Raw genomic sequence first — 20060 nt, 5'->3', positions numbered from 1 at the left:
CATACTCTCAGTAGAACCAAAAGCCAGTGTTGGACTCCAGGGTATCATTCTATTCAGAGATGACCATCCTAAAGCTCTTTGACAATGAACTGTAAACAAAACTGTGCTTATTTCTGAACTCTGTGCTCTGGTTCACTTCTCCATGGCATTGTACTCACTGCAGTGATTTATAATGCAGGCATCACAAACTTAACTTGTTGGAGAATTGTGATCGTATGATTGAGATGAAAAAAGAAGGCTCTTATTATCCAAGAAGGTCACTGTGATAGATCAAACACTCCTAAAAAATCTCTTACTTTCTACCCTCACGAGTACAGCTATTTGCACCAGCTATTTATTTTGGAAGGCCGTTCCAAAACTTTACTTGTCCAGGTAGCAATGTTTTTTGATTAAGATTTATTGGTGGACAACTGATCCTCCTTGTTATGTGTGCCAGCATTGTCCTTTGGCTTCATAGCAATTTCCCACCCTGCTCAGGTGGGGGTAGACATGGTTTTATCAGGGTTTTGTATGGTAGGAATGAAGAATCAGAGAAGTCAGCGCTAATGTGTACAAAATCTCACATGCTAGGTTTTTGATATTTTGGGCAGCTTCTCAAATTCTACATAGTTGTTTATTTATTTTGTATTTGCTTTCTTCTTTGCAAATCTGGCTAATATGTCAGACTTTGTGGTTTTGTGTAGGCAGATAATTCCATCAGCAGCAAATAAAACTGCTTGCATACAGAAAAGGTGTTGCTTTCATCTTTTTAATTAAATCTTTCACCCACCACAGAGATCCCTTTAGAATTTCTTATTATTTGTACCCTCAGAGGGTAAAAGCTTAAGAGAGCTTAAGTTATGCATCTTGGGCATCTCACTGGGAAGTATAACCTGAAAAGTACAGTGTTCTGCCCACATGGAAACAATGCTATGATGTCTGTCTCCCTCATGCAGGGCTGATGTGCTGACTGACCTACTGTGCTTCTCCTTGCATGTTTTGCAGCTGGAAACATTATAGAGATGAGATTAATAATTCCCTAATATCTGGTAAATGTAATCTGGTTTTTTTTTTTAGTGCATTTGCTGCTTTACTTCATACAAAGGTATTTGCTCAAGAAAGACTTTCACTCCATATTATAAAGAGGGATTGTAAACAGTGTCAAACAGTAGTAACAGAAGAAACTGGTTCATTTGAAGGCTATACAGTAATAGGGAACAATTTTCCCTCTAACAAAAAAATGGGAATGCAGCCAGGTGGAGCACTTTGAATCAGGTGGCAGCTCAGATTCTCCTCTCACCATTTCGCTTGCCAGTAAAAGTAAAAGGGGGTAGTTGGATGGATGATTTAGCACTTAATGAGCTGGTTTCTCTTGAGAAGTGAGTACACAATAGACCTTTGAACAGCAGGCTCATTGTTGGTGTCATTAAAACTGATGTCGTGATTAGCCAATTATTGCACGGTTTGTTTTGGCAAAGAACCTTTGGGTGTTTGTTCTGGATGAATAATTGCAGATATTTGGAAGACTCTTAGCCCCGTGAAAGCTGATGGCAAAACTTTTGTTTTGCAAGGTGCCTGCTAGAGATCAGTACTGTAATTTGTATTTGCCCTCTGAAGAGGGCAGGTTATAACTGGTGCTCCAGAACACCAATACCATCAATACAGCCTTTTTTCTTTTTCTATTTCTCTATGTGTTAAACTTGAAATGGTTCTGTATTTCTCAACTAGAGTTGAATTAACCTATTCCTAGCAGAGCAAACCCAGGGATACTGAAAGGCCAGAGGAACTTGTGCAGCTTTTTACTTTCTTTCCCCCCAAAAAACAGGTGGGACCTGACCTGTTGGCCAGTAACAATAGTTAGCTGGAATAAGTGGGCAGCCTAGTTCTTCATCATGTAAGAAAGTAAAGAAATAAACATCTGACAAATTAGTCAGTGTTAGATGACTCAGGGTCCACCCTCCAAGGGTAAGCTGCTTCTTTGCCTTTTTTTTTTTTTTTGTTTTAGAAGTTTTTCTGCTAGTAGCATGAAAAGACCCAGCAAATATTCCCCATGACATTTTTATCTACAGCGTGGTGCCTCGGCCTGGGCAGTGGTGAGCACATAACACGCTCCACATGCTCGAATTTTGGGTCGGGAGTTGTGAGGTGGATCTCAGGCTCTGTGAAGATGTGATAACGAGCCAGTGGTCAGGTGTACATGGTTTTCAGTGGCACACAGAGAATTTAACTTGCTTTACAAAGTGGAAACAGCTGCAAGAGGTTGGTTGTGGGGGTGGGGAACAACAGCAACAAACCCAGACACGACATGTTAGATTAGGGCTCCTGAGTCTCAAGCTGGAGGAAGAGGGCAGTTCTCTGCAAGTGATGGTAAGGTCTCGTTTTCTTCTTTAGCACTTGTGAGTCGTTTAGGGGGGTAACAAAGGGCTCTGAATGTTCTGGGTACCTGAGGGGTCTGACTTGGTGTGTGCTTCCATCACAACAACTGAGCATTACCGTGCTGGAGTGCTACAGCTCTGAATGACTTGGTATGAGGATAAACTGAGAGGTGAGCCCAGCTCCTCTGGCGTCCAGTCAGAAATGTTAATAAAGCTTGGCCATTACTGCACTTGTGAGGGCTGAAAAGCTTCAATGTGGAAGTTATGAGGTAGCAGGTGGGGGTGCAGGTGGATGATGACGATAAAATACAGAGAATGGGGCATGTTGTTGAATGCTGTGTTTCTAGGTGTTTGAGACCGTATTTGTAAGATCAGAAATTAAACAACTATTTAGCCAGTTGTTTACAGTGTAACTGAGCAGCTGGGGGGGGACCCTTGAATTATGTAAAATTATTATAATTTTATTTACTGCTGTCATACTTGTTGTGCAAATGCGGAATATATAAGACTGAGAATGTTCTAGTTCTTGACAAACTTATTGTTTTGCCAAGTAGCAATGTAAGAGTTAAAGTTTGGATGATAAGTACAGACAGTATATGACTTAAAATCTCAGGCTGAGTAATGCTGAATGATAGGTGAGGTTGTTTCCTGAATGTTCTTTTCCTCTTTAAATGAGATTTAAAAAAAAAAAAAGTAGTTTATAAGTTTTATAGTAGAAGCAAGTATCCTGATGATGATTAAAACAGATACGGGGTAGCTTTAATTTCCTGAGCATGAACATTGCTATCTTACCTTCCCAGCAGGCTCATCTCTCATTTCAGGATATGAAAGTGTAAGCAGTGAGGCTGTTGTAAAGCTGATGAAATTACACAGCTAAAGATAAAGCACCTCAGTAAGTTGTCAGGCTCTGTCACTGTCAGATGGGGAGACGTTTATCAGTTAGTTCATGCTGGGTATTTTTGTGGCAGCCCAGTGTACACACACATCCTGCTGTTCCAGGAGTTGCCAAGCCTCCCCACGATGGCAGGCACTGGGTCTGTTTGTGCTTTCACCTTTGCTGTATTTAGTCTAGTCTCCCTCTCGTGTTAATGAAGATGAGACTCTTCAGGTGCTCTGTTTGTCCCAGCTTTGAAGGGCTTGTGTCTGAGTTATTACAGTGGTACACAGGATAAACTTGGAGCTTTTAAACATTTTAGGTCTCTGATGGATATTCTAACCTGTCACAGGTGATGTATGCTGGAGAAAATGATTTTTCTTTCCTCTATTCCATCTTCACACTAGTTTGCTCTTTCTCCCTTCTTCTAGTGGAGCAGTGAGGGAGAGGGGCTACTTCTAGAAAATGAAGTTTTTTGCCAAAGTTCAGGAGGTTTCCAGCTCTGTTGTGGTACTCAGTGCTTTGGACAAAATGATTTGCCTGCTGCTTTGTCAAAAGCACTTCTCTTAAAATACGGAAGGACTCTTGGCACCAAAGGCAGACAGCTTTTCTAGGGAGATGCAGTTTGACTCTTGGGCATCAGTCCTTACAGAAACGACTTTGTTAGGATTGTCAGAGCTGGTCATTCATTTCCATGGAGCCCCCAGATTCAGGTTGGGTGGAGAGAGGACTGTCAGCTCCTCCTCTTCCTCACAGACTTTGTGTGAATGATGTCTCTGGGTGGGTGGTGGGCAGGAGAATGAGCAGAAAGGCCCAGAGGAGTAAGAGACTGTTGCAGCTCTTTGGGTCTGGGTGCCTTTGGTGTCTTCTGCTACTTGAGGTCCTGAGCCCAGGACGCTGGTGCTGTGTCTGGAGCTTTAGTAGCCTGCTTGGCAGTCCTTACTTATTTTCTTCTGTAATTACAAAAAATAACTGCAATTAGAACCATATGGTTTTTCCCCTTTAGTGCCTTGATGGGAACATTTTCATAAACCTCGCTGATGGGTCAGAGTGGGAAAGAACTTGGGTGTTTGCTGCTGCTCTTTTTTCAACTGCAAAGTTTGGGGGAAAATTTCTTTCAAGTTGAAAAGGTTCACTGAATGTAAATACTTCCTTACACTGAGCAGAGTTTTGCTGCTTTTCTAACAGACTGGCCTCTTGTTTTTCATTATAAAATTTAAAATAACGACATATTTCAAGCCCCAACAAGATCCAGTGAAAAGGATATCCTGAAGTAAACTTCCTAACAAATGTTTATTTGGGTTGGTGCTTTGTCTTCAGATTCATGAAAACAATGAAACATGTCTTTTGGAAATAAGACACTGAAACTGGTCAGAAAAAAAACCTGTCAACTTCTTCAATGATACAGTGGAAAAGAAGGATTAGCTTGGCCACTGTGTTTAGGAATATGAGTCTTTTAATAAGATCTCTTTATTAATTTGGAAAGCCCCCCAAAACTGCGTTACACAAAATAGTGTTTCTCTCTTCTGTTTGAGATTACAAAGGTGGGAAGGATCTTCAAATTACAAAGGAAAAAAATAATTTAAATTCTTGGCTGATTAAACAAAATCAGACCTTATATGTGGAAAATACGGTGGTTTTTTTAAAGTTTTCTGAAATGTGCACACTGCCCCAAAATTCTGATATTTTGCAGAGTGACTAACATGTTGTACTGTTCTTAACACAAAATTTTAAGCTGCTGTGAGAGTACAAATATGCTAAGGAGAAAGTAGCACATGTACTGCACCTTAGCAAAGGATATATAAGTTGGTACTGAATTTTAAAACTACCTCCTCTGCAATGTCTGAGATAAGATGTCCAATTCCAGTATCCACTGGCACGTACTTTCACCTGTGAGAACTTAAGAGAAATGCCTTATATTATGGTCATATATTACACAGTCCCACTGTCAGTTATTGAACAGTTTAAGATTCCCTCTAAAGTGTGCCTTCTAAATTACATGTGCCCTAACAGGAACAAACACCAAAACCTGAAATCCCTGGAAAGCCTGGTTAGGGAGCTTTTTGAAATGTTCCTTTTGCTGCCAGCTTAAACAATTGTTTGTTTGTTCCCTCTTTTATTTTGTTCTGAGCGGGGATAAATCACTGTTTCCTTTTCTTCCCCTGTCTCTATTTTTTGATTAAATTAAGTTGCATTAACAAAACACGATCCTAGAATAAATGGATTTGCATGTGTGTTTGTGTTGGGTTTTTTTCTCTTGTCTTTGAGAGAAAGAGGAGTGAAAAGTGGTCGTTCCTGCTCTGGCCTATTTTGGCCTCTGTGAAAATGGTCTTTTCCTTATTTCCAGCCTTTTCTTACGTGACTTGGTGAATTTTTCAGCCCCTCACTAATGCAGGAGCCACACAGAGGAGGAGACTAACACATCTGAGTGGTGCAAGTCAGTTGAAGCCAGTCAGAAAGAGGGGATTGAGGGGGCCTTCTTTAGTTTGTCCTGGTTCTTAGTTGCAAAATAACTTCTGGGGGGCTTTTTTTCCCATCATTGCCAGATTTTGCGCATGTGTGTGTGCATGTCATGCATGTACAGAAGGTCATAAAGGGCTGGAAAAGATGATCTAGGACCCCCTCTGTGGAGGTCCAGGAGGAATCGGACCAGCTTCCTTCACGAAAGGGAAGATTCCATGGAGCAAATGCATTCCATGCAGAGTAGCCTGCTGCTGACAGGGTTTTATTTATTTTGTATCAGCTGTTGGACTTGGGGGCAGGACAACAGTCCTTTGGGCAGGTCAGTACAATGTTTTTGTGTAAGGCATTGGATTAATCCTGAGCTTTGCTCTTGGACACTGCCTGTCCTGTCCCCAGAGCCTGGACAGTGAGCTGTTAAAAGAACACTGATCCCCATGTGCCCTTCTCTCACCTCCACCAAGTGCTCTTATCGCAGGTGCTTCAGATGCAATGCCAGAAACTTGCTCTGGGACCTATTGCTGTTGTTTGTTGTCAGAAGTAGGGGAGGAGTGTGTAGGCCTGGCCTAATGAGCTGCAATAGGATAAATATTATAGGGGCAACAAAAAACGATTAAGGCACTGGAACATCTCTCCTGTGAGGAAAGGCTGAGGGAGCTGGGCCTGTTCAGCCTCGAGAGGAGAGGAGTGTGAGAGGATCTCCTTAATGTGTCTAAATATCTAAAGGGGAGGTGCCAAGAGGACAGAGCCAGGCTGTTCTTGGTGGTGCCAAGCAATAGGATGAGAGGCAATGGGCAGAAACTGATGCCCAGGACGTTCCATCTGAGCATGGGGAAGAACTTGGTTCCTGTGCAGTGACCGAGCACTGGAATAGGTTGCCCAGAGAGGGTGTGGGGTCTCCCTCAATGGGGATATCCCAGAACTGTCTGGATGCAGTTCTGTGCCGGGTGCAGGGAGGTTGGAGCAGATGATGCATTGCGGTCACTTCAGTCTTGCCGATCCCGTGAAATACCGGGTAGTCTCTCATTGTGCTGCGGAGATTTAGCAGCGAGAGAAGACGTGAGGAGTAAAACTTTTGTATTATAAGAAATAAAACGACACGGCGGAAGGTAAAAGGTGACCGTCACCGACCGCAGCGAGCAGGGTTCGAACCTGCGCGGGGAGACCCCATTGGATTTCAAGTCCAACGCCTTAACCACTCGGCCATCGCTGCTGTTGGCGACAGTGGGGCCCGGCTGCCTCCTTATAGGGCGTTCCGCCGCGGGAGGCCACGCCCCCAGCCCTGCGGAGCCAATGGGCGGTGCGGGCCCCGCCCCCCTCTCTGAGGGGAGCCGCCGCCATGGCGGACCCGCGGCGCCGGGACCGCGCAGGGAACGCGGGCAGCTCCGTGCGCTTTGGAGCGTGTCCGCCTGGAACGTAAAGGCTGTGTCTGATCCCGCGAGTTAAATGTGCGCACCCGAACGTGGTAGAGAGAGGGCAGCCAGGAACTGTGACAAAATACAGTAACGATTAGGCATTGCGTCAGCTCCCGCAGTGATGTTAATTTTTTCTTGTTTTTGCTGTTTCTTTCAGTTATTACAAAATGTCTCTATCATATGGCTTTTATATGTAATTTAATTAACTGTAGATATATATTTTTTTTTTACCCTAGCAACAGTTAATTGTGCCAGCGGTAGTACAATGGAAATCTAACTTGACTTCGTACCTGTGCTGCAGTGGGTAAAAATAATAATTTTACCTCATTTTCTCTCCTATAATCAGAGCTCTTGTTAATACTTTTTTTTTATTTTATTTTTTTATGAGTAGCTGGAGTGATATTGATAACTGTGCTTCCCTACTTCTATTTTATTTTTTTGGTATGAATTATTGATCAAGAAGCACTCATGATGAATCTTTGCCTTAGTACCAAAAATATTGCTGAATTAGTAAAGATCTTAAAATAGGCTCATGAAAACAGTCTTTTAGGACTTTTCTCTGGAAACCTGACCTAGGTAATGTAGAGAACAGACAGATATTAGAAAGCACAAGATGTATCCGTAGTTTAAAGGAGTTTTAAAAGACTGGAAAAAAACCAGTGCCTTCAGTACAGTGTATTATAGCTGATGGGAACTTCTTAAAGAAGTGGAGACTGTCAGATCATGTTTGCTATTGGGAAAACAAGTGTTTGTTATGTCTCAGTGCCAGAAAAGACTTGTTGGGACTTCTAGTACAAAGCTGCTGCTACTTTTATTTAATTATTTATTTTTTTATTTACTTGAGGGCAAAGAGCAGAGTTGTTTCCTTTACACTAATGGATATGCTGCAAGATTAATTCTTTTTACAGAATACAGACTTTTTGAAATCTCTGTACAGGTAATTTTTTAGGAAGATCTTAGGCAATGCAAGAGCACTTTCACTATTCAAAGCAAAAGGAAACCAAATTATAGAACCACACCAAAGTTCAATTTTGGTAAGACCCCTTCCAGTAAGGGTATTTGTTCTAACACTTCCTGAAGGAATTGAACCACAGCTCTTGTTTTTTTGAGTTGGTTCTTTTTTTTTTTTTAATGAATGCCTTTTGACGCTTAAAGTTGTTTAATAAGCTGGAGATCCATGCAATATTTGGAATGTTACCACCTGAGTCTTTTATGTTATTTGCACAAAGTTATTTTACTCAGAAAAGATTAACAGAAAACTTTCAAATGCTCTACATCTTGAATTTTGCCCACTTATTAAGGACAGTTGCTGAGAGGGAAAAATTCCCCTTATCTATATGAAACATAAAATATGCCTTTCCTGCTTTTCCAGATGCCTTGTTTTGTTATTTTCATTGAAGGAACCTGGGAAGGGAATACATTATATTACTGGGGGTCATACATTTAAAATGTCCTTAAAGTCTAACTTAAAATACTAATTTTAGGCTACAGAACCAATTTTTGCTTTTAATTCTAGTGAAGTATCACTAAGTAGTACTTACTTCTCTGAGAACTCTATACCACGTTTTCCTTTTTACTTTTTGAAAGGAGAGTCTTTTTTAAACACTCCCTTTCTTGATTGAAATGCTAAATACATTTTTTAGTGAAGAATTTTTTATAGCTTTTTGTTGTTGTTGTTAGGACAATTCTTCTGTAAGCTGAGAAAATATGGAGATTGGTACTTATCTACAGAGCGGTTTTGAGCTGCTTAGGGAAAATGTTCAAGAGAAAATGAAGAATCATTATGTTTTTTACTATTTTACGTGGGTTTGAGAGCAAGCAAAATCAGTGGGAGTGGTGTCATTAACGTCTGTCCCACACAAATATTCACCTCACCAGAGGTCTCTTGCTGTTTGACTTACATTCTAACAGCTGCCTGAAACTATAATAGCACAATTCCTTTGTCTCAGGAATGAAGTTAATTAGCATCACTACTAAACTCTGAGCTTGTGTTTTGGAGGTTTTTTTGGATTTGATCTCCTTGTCAAGACATGTTTTGAATCTACTGAAAATTATGCTGAAAAGACAGTTATATTCTGGAACCATGCAAAATACAGAAAAGCCAAATAAGGCACAGCCAGAATAAATGACAGTGTGGTCTCATTAACAAAGCACTTATTTACTTGAAAGCAAGAGAGAGCCAGGGCTGCCTGTCTGTGCCCCCGGGGGGACCACTGGGGACAGCACAGCAGGTCACCCCTGTGCTCCCACACGCACACTGCTTCCTCACTGCAATGTCTGACTTCTGTGGTTTGAATTTAGGAGCCTTTGTTTCATAGCAGAACTAAGAAGAAACCTGTTTTGTTTTTTTTTTCCTTTAAGTGGTAGTTGCCTTTATTTTGCATTTACATTAGTCTAGGACTCGGGATAAGCGTGCAATTTCAGTAAAATAATAAATAGTGAGAGTTGACTGTGTAGAAGGCACGCAGGGTGTTATGTCTAACCAGCTACATGCAACCGAATGTTGAAAAAAAAATTGGTGTCTCTCTCTCTCTTTGGAAAAAGTTGTTCCTTGAGCAACTCTGGAGTGACCTCCAGTGTTCTTTGTGCAGGCTGCAAGTAAAGAGCTCACAGTACGTCTTGCAGGTACCTCGTGCAAAAGGTACTGAGTACTTTGATACGTCAATTTTTGAAGATGAGCGGTGATCCAAAAGGGCTTGCAGCCTTCAGCCCTGGACACTGAGCTAGGGAAACTCAACAGTATCTAAAAAAGACACTAAACCCCAGACATACAAGCTTAAAGTAAAATGCTGAGATTTCTGAACTGGAATAATGTCTGTTGCCAAGTGCTGGAGAGCCTCTGCTCCTACAAACATTTCATTAATAGAGCATACTATCTGCTGTACATAATCCTATTTTTGAAGACCTTAAAGTCTGAGATACTTGGCTGCCTTTAAGAACCTGAGGCAGCTTGGGTAGGATAGAGCTTCCCAATCTGCGTGGGTCCTTTCCCAGACATCAAAGAGGAAGATCCTTGTTCCCAGTGGGCACATCAGCGTACCTATTTCAGAATGGTGTGGGAAATTCTCCAGGAGTGCTGTCCTGTAGCTATTAGGCAGCCCTGAAGATAATTAGATATTAGGCTAAAAGCCTAACTAAAGCATTTGGCATGCCATAGGCTAAAGTTAATCATGTATATGCATAAACATTGCTAATTTGTATGCAGTGATACTGTCAGAGGATTAGTTAATTATCAGAATTCGTGCATATGACATTGCTTTATGAATGTATTGTTCCAGAATTTTTGAATTTTTGAACCTATGACACCTGATTTTAAATGGAAATATAAATTACAGCTGACAGCCTTCATGAAGGACTGTGGGATTTAGAAAGTTTTCATAAAATTATAATACACTTGCTTTGGAAATGCAAACTAAATTAAAACCATCAATGCTTAGAATTTTGCTTCATGGCAGTAAGAAATGTGAAGTAAACACTAAAAAAAAAAAGCTTTAGTGTATCTCATGGGCTTTTAATGAAGACTGAACTGATCCAAAATGGACACAATAAGAAATAAAATTTCTCAATGGGTAAGTGTATTTTGAAAGTGAATTTATCTCCCAAAGGGATCTTAAAAGTTTTATTTCTTAGTCCCTTAAAACTAGCAAGAGCTTAACACTGTAATAGATAACAGAGATAGAAGTCTGGTTTAGGACTGTTCTATCCCAGCACCATTATTTTATATAATTGCCTATATTTTTTTCATGTTTTTAATTTTTACAAGTAAAGAGGACAGATACTGAAAAATCTTCAGTAGGATATGGACAGATTAACCAACCAGTAGAAAAAATGCACAAATGTTTTCTTTAGAAATATGGGACTGAGCCCCAAGCACTTCAATCCTTCATTTTTCTTGTCTTTCTTGACCCCTTAAGTGCAATGTTAATTTTGTGATGCTTGTTGCATCCCTTCTCACCCATTTGGTCTGTGGCCTTTTATTTAATCATTCTCTATCAGCTTTACCAATTCAATAGTTTCAACATTTATTCCCGTTAGGAATCTGTGATGCTTGCAACAGAAAAAATAGATTAGATTCTGCCCAAGCTAACAAGTAGAACAGATCTTTGTGCTTATGTGGAACTTGGAATATTCAAGAGTAAATTTTACATCTCCCTTGAAGCGTGTTAATGAATTAATGACCCCAACACTAATTATTGTATTAGAACAGCTAATGTAGTCTAGCGCCACTAGAATTTCATTTTAATGAAATTACTGGCTCAGTGTTACAAGATTATCAAATTATATAACTGAATGTTGTTGGTGGTGTCAATGCAGCCAAATGTTTAGTTGCATTCTTATTTTTAAATAAATAATCCTAGTAAATTTAGGCATGTACGCCCTGCTAGATTAGACCCTTTTTCCTTAATACATTTTTACCAGATTTACTGGCTTTTAAACAGAATGAATGTACCATTTTCCTTCTTGCAGCTTGTGTGTTTTATACATACATTTACTACATTTTTATGAAAACAGAAAGAAGATAAACAGATATGCTTTCAAAATACCACTATACTAAATATCATGTGAAAATGCTAATCTTTACCAAAAATGCCCTCATGGTAGGTTTATTAATTAGGCTTGGCTTTCACAAGGCATCTGCAACACCATAAATAAAGAGGGACATATCATCCACCTGTGCAAAAATAAAATATACTTCTGGCTCCCGTTTTGTATTGCTTGACTTTGGTCTCCTTTCTGAGCACAGATCCCTGTGTGGTTTGGAGGCCCTGATTTACTTCACTTCTGCATGCTTCAAATCTTAAAATACATGACTTTCTAAAATTTATTTTTCATTTCATCACATTTTCCACTTTGAGAGATTCTTTCCCCATTGTGATAATGGGTAACACCAGCAGGTGCACCTTGTGTTTAGTACCTCCAGATTAGCAGAAGCTTTAGAAAGTTTAAGTGAGATAGTGGTCAGTTATGAAAAAAAACCCCTTCATCAGAAAGTCTCCCTGTTGGTCAGTGGTTGGCTTAGTCACATTTGTGACTAAACATTAAATCTAATTGTAGTATTGACAGGTTGCAATTATCCTGGGCAAAAGACCACTCTACCTTTAATTCCTGTTAAGCCTCAATGATAGATTGTAGCAATAAACCTTTTCAATTCCTTATACATTGAAAATCAAACATGTGTATTTTGAATTGCAAGACCTCGAATGAAGGAAAGGTGAAACTCAGTAACAGAGAGAATAAATACAACTTTGATTGTCCTGTAAAATCAATGTACCTTGGGTCTTTCAGATAAATAGCCCCCTTTTCCAAATGAAGCTTTTACATATACATTGTTATGCAATATTGGAATATTTACCAATTACACACCTACTGTTAGCATTTTACTTGTGGAGAAATCTATGGTATACAATGTTAGCACTCACAGAAGTTAGATTTTTATAGGTCTATATTGTTGCTGATTTCTGTCACTGATGGGCTGCATGCAAAGAAACACAGTGACAATGTGCTTTTGTTGAATTGTCCGAGAACCTTGTGATCTTCGTGATTAATCTTTTTTAATCTTTGGTTATTCTCTCCTTTATAGGCTACATTTCCTACTCAAGAAAGGTATTCCTGGTGAAAATTCCAAAAGATAGTTTGAAGAAACAAACCTAGAGCAATGGAGGTCTTGAGATTTGTGTCTGTGTGTGGATCCCAGGAAGAACTAAGGATGAGTTTAGGAACTTCAGGCACTGCTGTTTCATTTCTTACACTTACAGTGATATGAATAATTTTGCAATTTAAGCTTCTAAACTGCTAATTTCATATTGCATGCTTTCTCAGTAGTAGGGGGAATTAGTGCCTTGTCAGCAGAATGTTTTTAAAGAGTTGTCCCTTGAAATAATATTATTTACTGTTTGTATAGAATTATATCTTACAGATTCAATATAGTTCTGACAAGTTTGATTAAATAATAGTGTACAAATGTGAAGTGTATTAACTCTGTTCAGTGCTTCTATTAAAAGTAAATAAATCAGTAAAGCAACTGAAAATAGAAATGACTAATTACTGGATTTACTTTTGATAGCTGAAGGCAAATGGAGAGTCAGAATATTGGAATGTGCTTGTAGGTGTGGAGACCTTCGGAAGAAATGGCGAGGAGGGAGAGGTGGATACCTGCTCAAAGAAAATTTTGCTGCCAGGGAGAAGCTGTAACGTGGGAAAGAATTCATCCTTGTGCAGGATGCTGTGTATGTTCCCTTTATCTGGCTGCTGAGAGGTGACTCCCTTGCTGCAAGTGATAAAATTGTCACAGCCGTGCCTGGGGGCCCCTGCAGGGGGGGGTCACGCAGGCCATAACCACAGGGGAGGAGTTTTATTTCTGAACTGTTTCAAGTTAGTTATTGCAGCAATGTGAAATTTCGTTAAAGAGTTTGATTTGAAAATTTCCTTTGGCCTAGTTTAGTCTAAATTATTTAAGAAAACATGATGATGTCTCTACTGGTGGACACAGGGTTATGTCCAAGGTCCTGTATCTGTTCTTTCCGTGCCCTGATGCCATGCTGGGGTTAGATTTAGCCACTCACCAGTTAGGAATTTTTGACTTACCTTCTGTGGGAATGAAATCCAAGTACATGAGACGCATAAAACCCTGATGAGAATCAACCAATTTCCTTACCTGGGTGATCACAGGCCAAGGCTGGGATGTACTACAGATTGTGTTCACCCAATGCAGATATAGATACTTTGTTTGATTTGATATTTTATTTATTTTTTTGGTTACCTTTACTTGATTTATTAAATTTTCAACATGTTTTCCAGAAGTGTTGGGTCTGACTAGGTCTAACTCTCACTCAAAGCTATGAAATCCTATCCACAGTGTTAGGGCAGAACACACAAAAGCAGAACCTTGTCTTGGGGAACCAAAGGGGAGAAAAAAAAATCACGGGAGTTGGCAAAAGAGGCTGGAAAACCTACTACCTGAAAAAAAATGCATTTGTTGGAAGGAAGAATATGTGAACACGGACATGAAATGATTTTAAACGAACCCCAACAAATAGGCTCAGTGCTTATGGACTACCTGTTGTGGTGTGAAGGGAGAGTGGCAGGTGGAGGAGCAGGGGCTAGGGCCCCCTCAGGTCAGTCCCCCTTCCCCTCGGGTCAGTCCCCCTTCCCCTCGGGTCAGTCCCCCTTCCCCTCGGGTCAGCCCCCATCCCCTCAGGTCAGCCCCCATCCCCTCAGGTCAGCCCCCATCTCCTCAGGTCAGCCTCCATCTCCTCAGGTCAGCCTCCATCTCCTCAGGTCAGCCTCCATCTCCTCAGGTCAGCCTCCATCTCCTCAGGTCAGCCTCCATCTCCTCAGGTCAGCCCCCATCTCCTCAGGTCCACCCTCAGTCAAGGTGTGTTCCCCTGCCTGTGGTAAGGAATGGGGCAGGAGCCAGTGACCGTGCTCATCCTGGAATTCCAGTGGCCCATAGCAGTGGGGTGACTGTGGTGTTCACTTCCTGTGGTGTTTCTCCTTGAGGTTCAGGATTCTGTAACACAAAGACTTGGGCCCCCAAGGCCTTTTCTTCAGGAAAGTGAACTGGAATTTTTTTTTTTTTTCATATGTAATTTCTGCATTTTATTGACTCAATACATCTCTTCCTAGTAATGGCACGGGACATTCGGGTATATACAGAATTTGATGGGCTAACACCCATTTACCAATTCCAAATTTTAATGGTTGAAAGACAGATTTTCCAATCAAAACAAAGAGGATTGCTGTTCACCACTGTAGTAATTTGCTTCATAAATAAAACACTGATGTCGTTACAAAGATCTAATGATTAAAAAGATGCAATAGGGATCATCTACATAACTTCATTTGTCTATGTGGAATTTTGCAATGAAGTGAATTGTGGTTTTGTTTGTTCTTAACTTTAAAGTAACATTCATGAACTGAGAGAGCTAACAAATGCTGAGAAATACTAACTGCAGTTAGTAAGATTTATACTTTCGTTGCATCCCATAGTTTTAATACAGTACTCAGAAAATTAAATCTTTTTTAGTCCAGCACCTTTCTTCTCTGTTTATTGTTGTTCATGCCTCCTAAATTCATGAATAACAAGTGAGCAAAGAAGGATTTTTTCCAAGGTTCGAGCTTGAAATATAAACCTGAGAGGAATGAATTATGAATAAAATTGTAAGTTTAATATGGCAATAGCAGGTACATTTCCCTGTAATAAATTATTGTACCATCTAGGAAAGTCTGCTTAGTTTATATGAGTAATATTTGATGCTTTTGCATCCGTAGTCCATTTTGCTGCATTCTTTCAATGCAGCTTTAAGTGCAGAAGACACTATTGAAATCAGTTTGCCAAGGTGATTGATTTATTTTTTTCTCCCTATTCCTTGCAGCTGTTTCCGTACTGTCTCTTATGTATGTCCAAGTATTTGTGGGTTTTTTTCTCTTTCTCTCTTCTGAGTAGTCACAATATGTGCTCCTTCCTTAGTTGGTTATTTTTTTTTCCTCCTAGTCGAGCCTCTCCAGTGCTATTAGATGGTGTCAGATTATCTCAACCTTTGGGCTGTCTGTGCCCTTTTTACCTCTAAATAAACTAAAAATAGCAAAACTGCTTTGGTAGAAGTTTTCCAAAATGAAAATTCAGCCCATGACACATGGGCCTCATACAAATTTTCAGACTGAATGGTTGAAGACCGCTACGATCTTAAGCAGCAGAATAGAGTCTCTAGCAGAATAGATACAAATATTGAGCAACCTTTGCCTGTTTAGAATTTCCAGAGGTTTTTTGTTCATGAGTGCTATTTCAAACTGCATTTCAGGGTACTCAAATTTGCTGTAATAGCAAATTAGCAAAACTTTACTCATGTCCATTTCCTAAATGGCTCTTTTGGTGGAAAATCTCATAAATGTGGGATTATGAATCTGGAAGTATGTTTTGGTTGTTTTTTGAAGGTGTAAATGAAGAAGACTGTTCATACAAACCATGAATGTTTATGATTTGAATATTGCATCCGTATTTGGGCTGGGATTTACAGTAATGGTCTTTGCTTGCTTTCTTCCCCTTTCCCTTCTCATGTTCCACCTAAACCTCCCTGATTTTTGAGGGGGCTTTGCCATTTACTTCACTGGTGTCTGATTTAGGGTCTAAAAGCTTGGTGTCAGACTACGTTTGCAAGACTAGAAATGAGCTTGGGTGTCTCTAAGTGGTGTTTTCAGTCGGGCACTACCACTTTGGGAGGAGTTCCAGTTGAGTACTGCCCTCCCAGTTTTGACTCTTCCCCTCCTGTTTTGTTTCTCATAGACTGGGAATGACAGGCAACCATTTGCTGTCTCACTGTCGCTGCCTCAGGAGTCAAGCTGCATCAAGAGAGTTCTTCACAGAGCTGTTTCTAGGAACTCTTTAGTTAGATTCTTGAATCAAAAGGTAAGATTGAAGAGGAATGTAGGCAATTTTCCATGTCAGTGGAAGTACATGAAGCTGTAAATGGAACTGTTATAGTTGTTTAATAAAATAACGAGTTCAAAAGTTAAAAAGAGTTAAAATGCTGGTTTTCTTAACCAACTTGCTAAAAAACCCTGTAAACATGACTGTTTTAGAAGTGTTATTAATATTTTAAATCATCGTGGTCATGTTGCTTTAAGCCAGTAGCCAAAGTTGTGCAATGCGTTTGCTTATCTTCCAGACATGAGAAACCGTATTGAAATAATGGAAAAGGAAGAATAAAATGTTGCATAGATGCTGCTATTTAAAAAAGTTCAACTTACCCCCTTGCACTTTACTGGATTGGGCATCTCATGCAAGGAATGTTTATGTAAATGTATATTTATCATGCCTCAGTGTGAAAATACTGACTTACTGCATGATTTTATAACTTTGTTTTTGATTTTAAAATATAGAAGACACTTGTTTATAAGTGAGGGGTAATGGGGGGCTGTTATGTTCAGTACAACCTTCTGCATATTTCAAAACCTTTAGTGCACAATTTTCTCTCAAGTAAAATCCATTTGAATTTCTCTTATTAAGGGCAAGAGCTGTGTTCAGACCTCGTGAAGCCCAAAGGATATCCAACAGCAAAGAATTAGGCCTCGTGACAGACATTTAGGAAAAATGCATATTGAACTGTTAATGTTTTCTCCTATTCCAAATCAGTTGCTTGATGTTGGAAAACTAATCCACCTTGGAACAAGTTTTGGGTTTTTTTTCCTTTTTCTTTATGGTTGCTCTTCACTCAAATCATTTTGAGTTAAAATGAGAGCGAAGGTCAAAATGGGCAGGAATGTCTTCAGTCTTTATTTCTGAAGCTGTTTCACCAGAAATACTGTATCAGCTATACAGAGGTTTTTTTCTGAGCCAAGTTTTGATTTGAAGCTGGTTGTCTGAGTTGATAAAGGAAATAGGGTGCCATGCAGCACTGGGAACCTCATTGGAGAAATGTGCATGTCAAGGTCTATCCATTTATTCAGGCATAGCATGGTGGGATTGTGGTTTTGCTTAAATACTGTTTTTCTGTCCCTGTTAATTGGATTATGCTTTCCTATGTGCTAGGTAGCACTAGGTAGCTCCTTGCCTGCATCCAAAGTGATTTGCAAGCATGTCTCAAAATCAATATATATACTTCAAAAGTATCAGTCACATTTGCTCCCCTTTGTTTTGGGATTGTTTTGTGCATGTCTGTAGGTAATGGGGAAGAAGGATACTATTCTGGAACACTAGACTACTATTTGGGTCAGTGGACAAAACAAATAATGCAAACTTTTATGTCAGTTTGAAAATAGTTACATAAACTAGTACGTGATGGTGAAGCATCCTGGGGTAATGCAGGGGTATGAAACAACCAAATCCATTGGCAAAATCAGTAGGAGCTCTACAAAGAATAAAAAACCACATTTTTTTACCTCATTGCAACTGAGCAAGACACAGAAATTTGTTAAGCAAAGCAGTAGAGTGTAAGGTTGGAATAGATAATTGTCAGCAAAAAGGGGAAATGGGAAATTGTACATAACCAATAAAATTTTAAAACCTTTTAGTAGCACATCATGGAATTTTTTTGTTAGCTATTTTTTTTTAATGAGTTGAACAATATCCTATTTTTAGTGGAAGGTCAACTTGAACTTTATTTAAACAGAGCCTCTGGTTCTGAATAGAGATAGGAACACTTTAAATGTGATAACAAAAGGGAGGGATTGGAGCCAGACCTTCTTGACCTATCCTTAGGAGCACAGGATAGCCATCCATGTAAGAACTGTATGCCACTTAAATAGAGAGGGGTCCTTGTTCTGGGCTCAAAGTGCACGCAGTGAAAATAGCACTGAGACTCATGTGAAAGGAATTTTTTTCTTTAAGAATTTGAAATGGATCCAAAAAATGGTTGGGTATTTTTTTATAAAGTAAATATTTATTTCAGTACCTTAAATATTACAAGTGTAGTTCCTAGACCAAAAACTTGGTCCTTGCAAAACTGTACCTGGAAGAAATCTTACAAACATAAGATTCTTAAAGTAATTCTAAACTAAGCAGTATTCTTTTAATTCTGCTGTCACTCACAGTGTTGTATATCCACTAGAACTCCGCTGAGCAGGGCAATGATTTAGTTGACTGGGAAGGTGGTGAGGCTGTTGTCAAGTTCCCAAGTTCCCGTGGTTGCGTTTCAGTGGAGAAGAGTTTTCTTGCTGTGGCTCTAGGCTCAGGACCATAACACACATTTTTTTGGATGGTTGAAAACCAGCCTGGCATGCCAGTGCCAAGCCAAAAGCTGTGTAGCTGGTCAGGCTGTAGGATTCACACTTCTGCTGGAGCGACTCCTAGAATTTGTCGCTGTGTCGCAGCTGGAAGTGTGTGCGTTCACCAAAGGCAGGAATTCTGGTGGTGTGTTTAAGGGACATGAAGGTATTAGCTGACCTAGGAATAGGAATACTAGTATCTGGGTAAACTTAACATATGAGTATGGAAGAAGATGCTATATACTTTAGATTTATAGTGTAAATTGTATTTGGAAATGTTTTACTCTCCTTAGCCTGCTTATTGGCCTCAGTTAAAGAAAGTGGAAGTAAGGTGCTCCTTACTTCCATGATAGTGACTATGATAGTTTCACCCCAGCACTCTGTCCCTGATTCTGCCACTGGCATTCTCTGTGATCCTGAGTAAATAATTTTTCCTTTGTGATTTTATTTCCTTATGTAATATTGAAACACAACCTTTGCTTGGAAAAGTGCTTTGATGGAATGCACTGTAGGAAAACTAGGCCTGAGTGTTAAACAAGGAAAAGAGAGCATGTTCTGAATGTTATAACCCTGGGGAAAATCTTAATTTTTTTATCTCACTAAATATCAGAAGGTTTGCGTGAGACAAGTTCATTGAGGTGTAATGCTTTCTCCCATCTCAAATGTTATTTTTCCATAACCCATAATTAAACTTTTTCACGCCATGAGGTCAATCGTGACCTGTTGCTTGCCATGTGGATTCTCCAGTATCCATACAGAACTAGGCTCAAGCTAGTTTCTTTTCCTTGGTAGGTTGATTTTAAGGGATGATATATAACACTGTTTATGCTGAGAACTATGTTGAAGAACTTGGAAATCTTATGTCCTTGGGAATTTCAGCTGCTTTTCAGATGTGGATTGGAAAAGTGCTCTCGAGAGAAAGTAGACACAGGCAGAAGTGAAAGGGAGTATAAAAACAAGTGCTGTGGTTTTTATTTTCCAGTTACTTCACTGCAAATCTACAGCTAAATGCAAAACCTGTTTAAATAAAGTAGCTTTCAGCTACTAAATGTTATTAATCGATCTGAATCTTGTCACCTTCTTCAGTTCTCCAGCTCTTCTTTCCTCTGTGATGTCTGTGCATTAACATGGGAATAACATGCGTGTTTCTTGTTGCCAGTGGTAAGAAGTGAGAAAGTCTGAGATGGTTAGGGTGTAACCTGACAGCTTTGTCTGGAAATCTAAATAATTTGGCAGGTGCATTGTAGATTTTCC

At 39.7% G+C, this 20060-nt stretch overlaps 1 long non-coding RNA gene and 1 other non-coding gene across 3 annotated transcripts; one reads left to right on the top strand and one right to left on the bottom strand.

Moving 5' to 3' along the window:
• Positions 1–6819: 6819 nt before the first annotated feature.
• TRNAS-UGA lies at positions 6820–6901 on the bottom strand. Its single transcript has one exon. It is a non-coding gene; the product is annotated as a tRNA-Ser (tRNA).
• Positions 6902–7025: 124 nt separating this feature from the next.
• LOC116790068 lies at positions 7026–14182 on the top strand. Of its 2 annotated transcripts, XR_004358247.1 has the most exons (3): positions 7026–7153; positions 12685–12858; positions 13211–14182. It is a non-coding gene; the product is annotated as an uncharacterized LOC116790068 (long non-coding RNA). The 2 variants fall into 2 exon arrangements; XR_004358246.1 differs by lacking the exon at positions 13211–14182 and having other exon boundaries at positions 12685–13132.
• The last annotated feature ends 5878 nt before the right edge of the window (positions 14183–20060 follow it).

This window comes from Chiroxiphia lanceolata, chromosome 8 (assembly GCF_009829145.1).
Source record: "Chiroxiphia lanceolata isolate bChiLan1 chromosome 8, bChiLan1.pri, whole genome shotgun sequence".
Classification (NCBI taxonomy): Eukaryota; Metazoa; Chordata; class Aves; order Passeriformes; family Pipridae; genus Chiroxiphia; species Chiroxiphia lanceolata.
The sequence above is the reverse complement of the archived record's forward strand: the minus strand, read 5'-3'. Positions and strand labels throughout refer to the sequence as shown.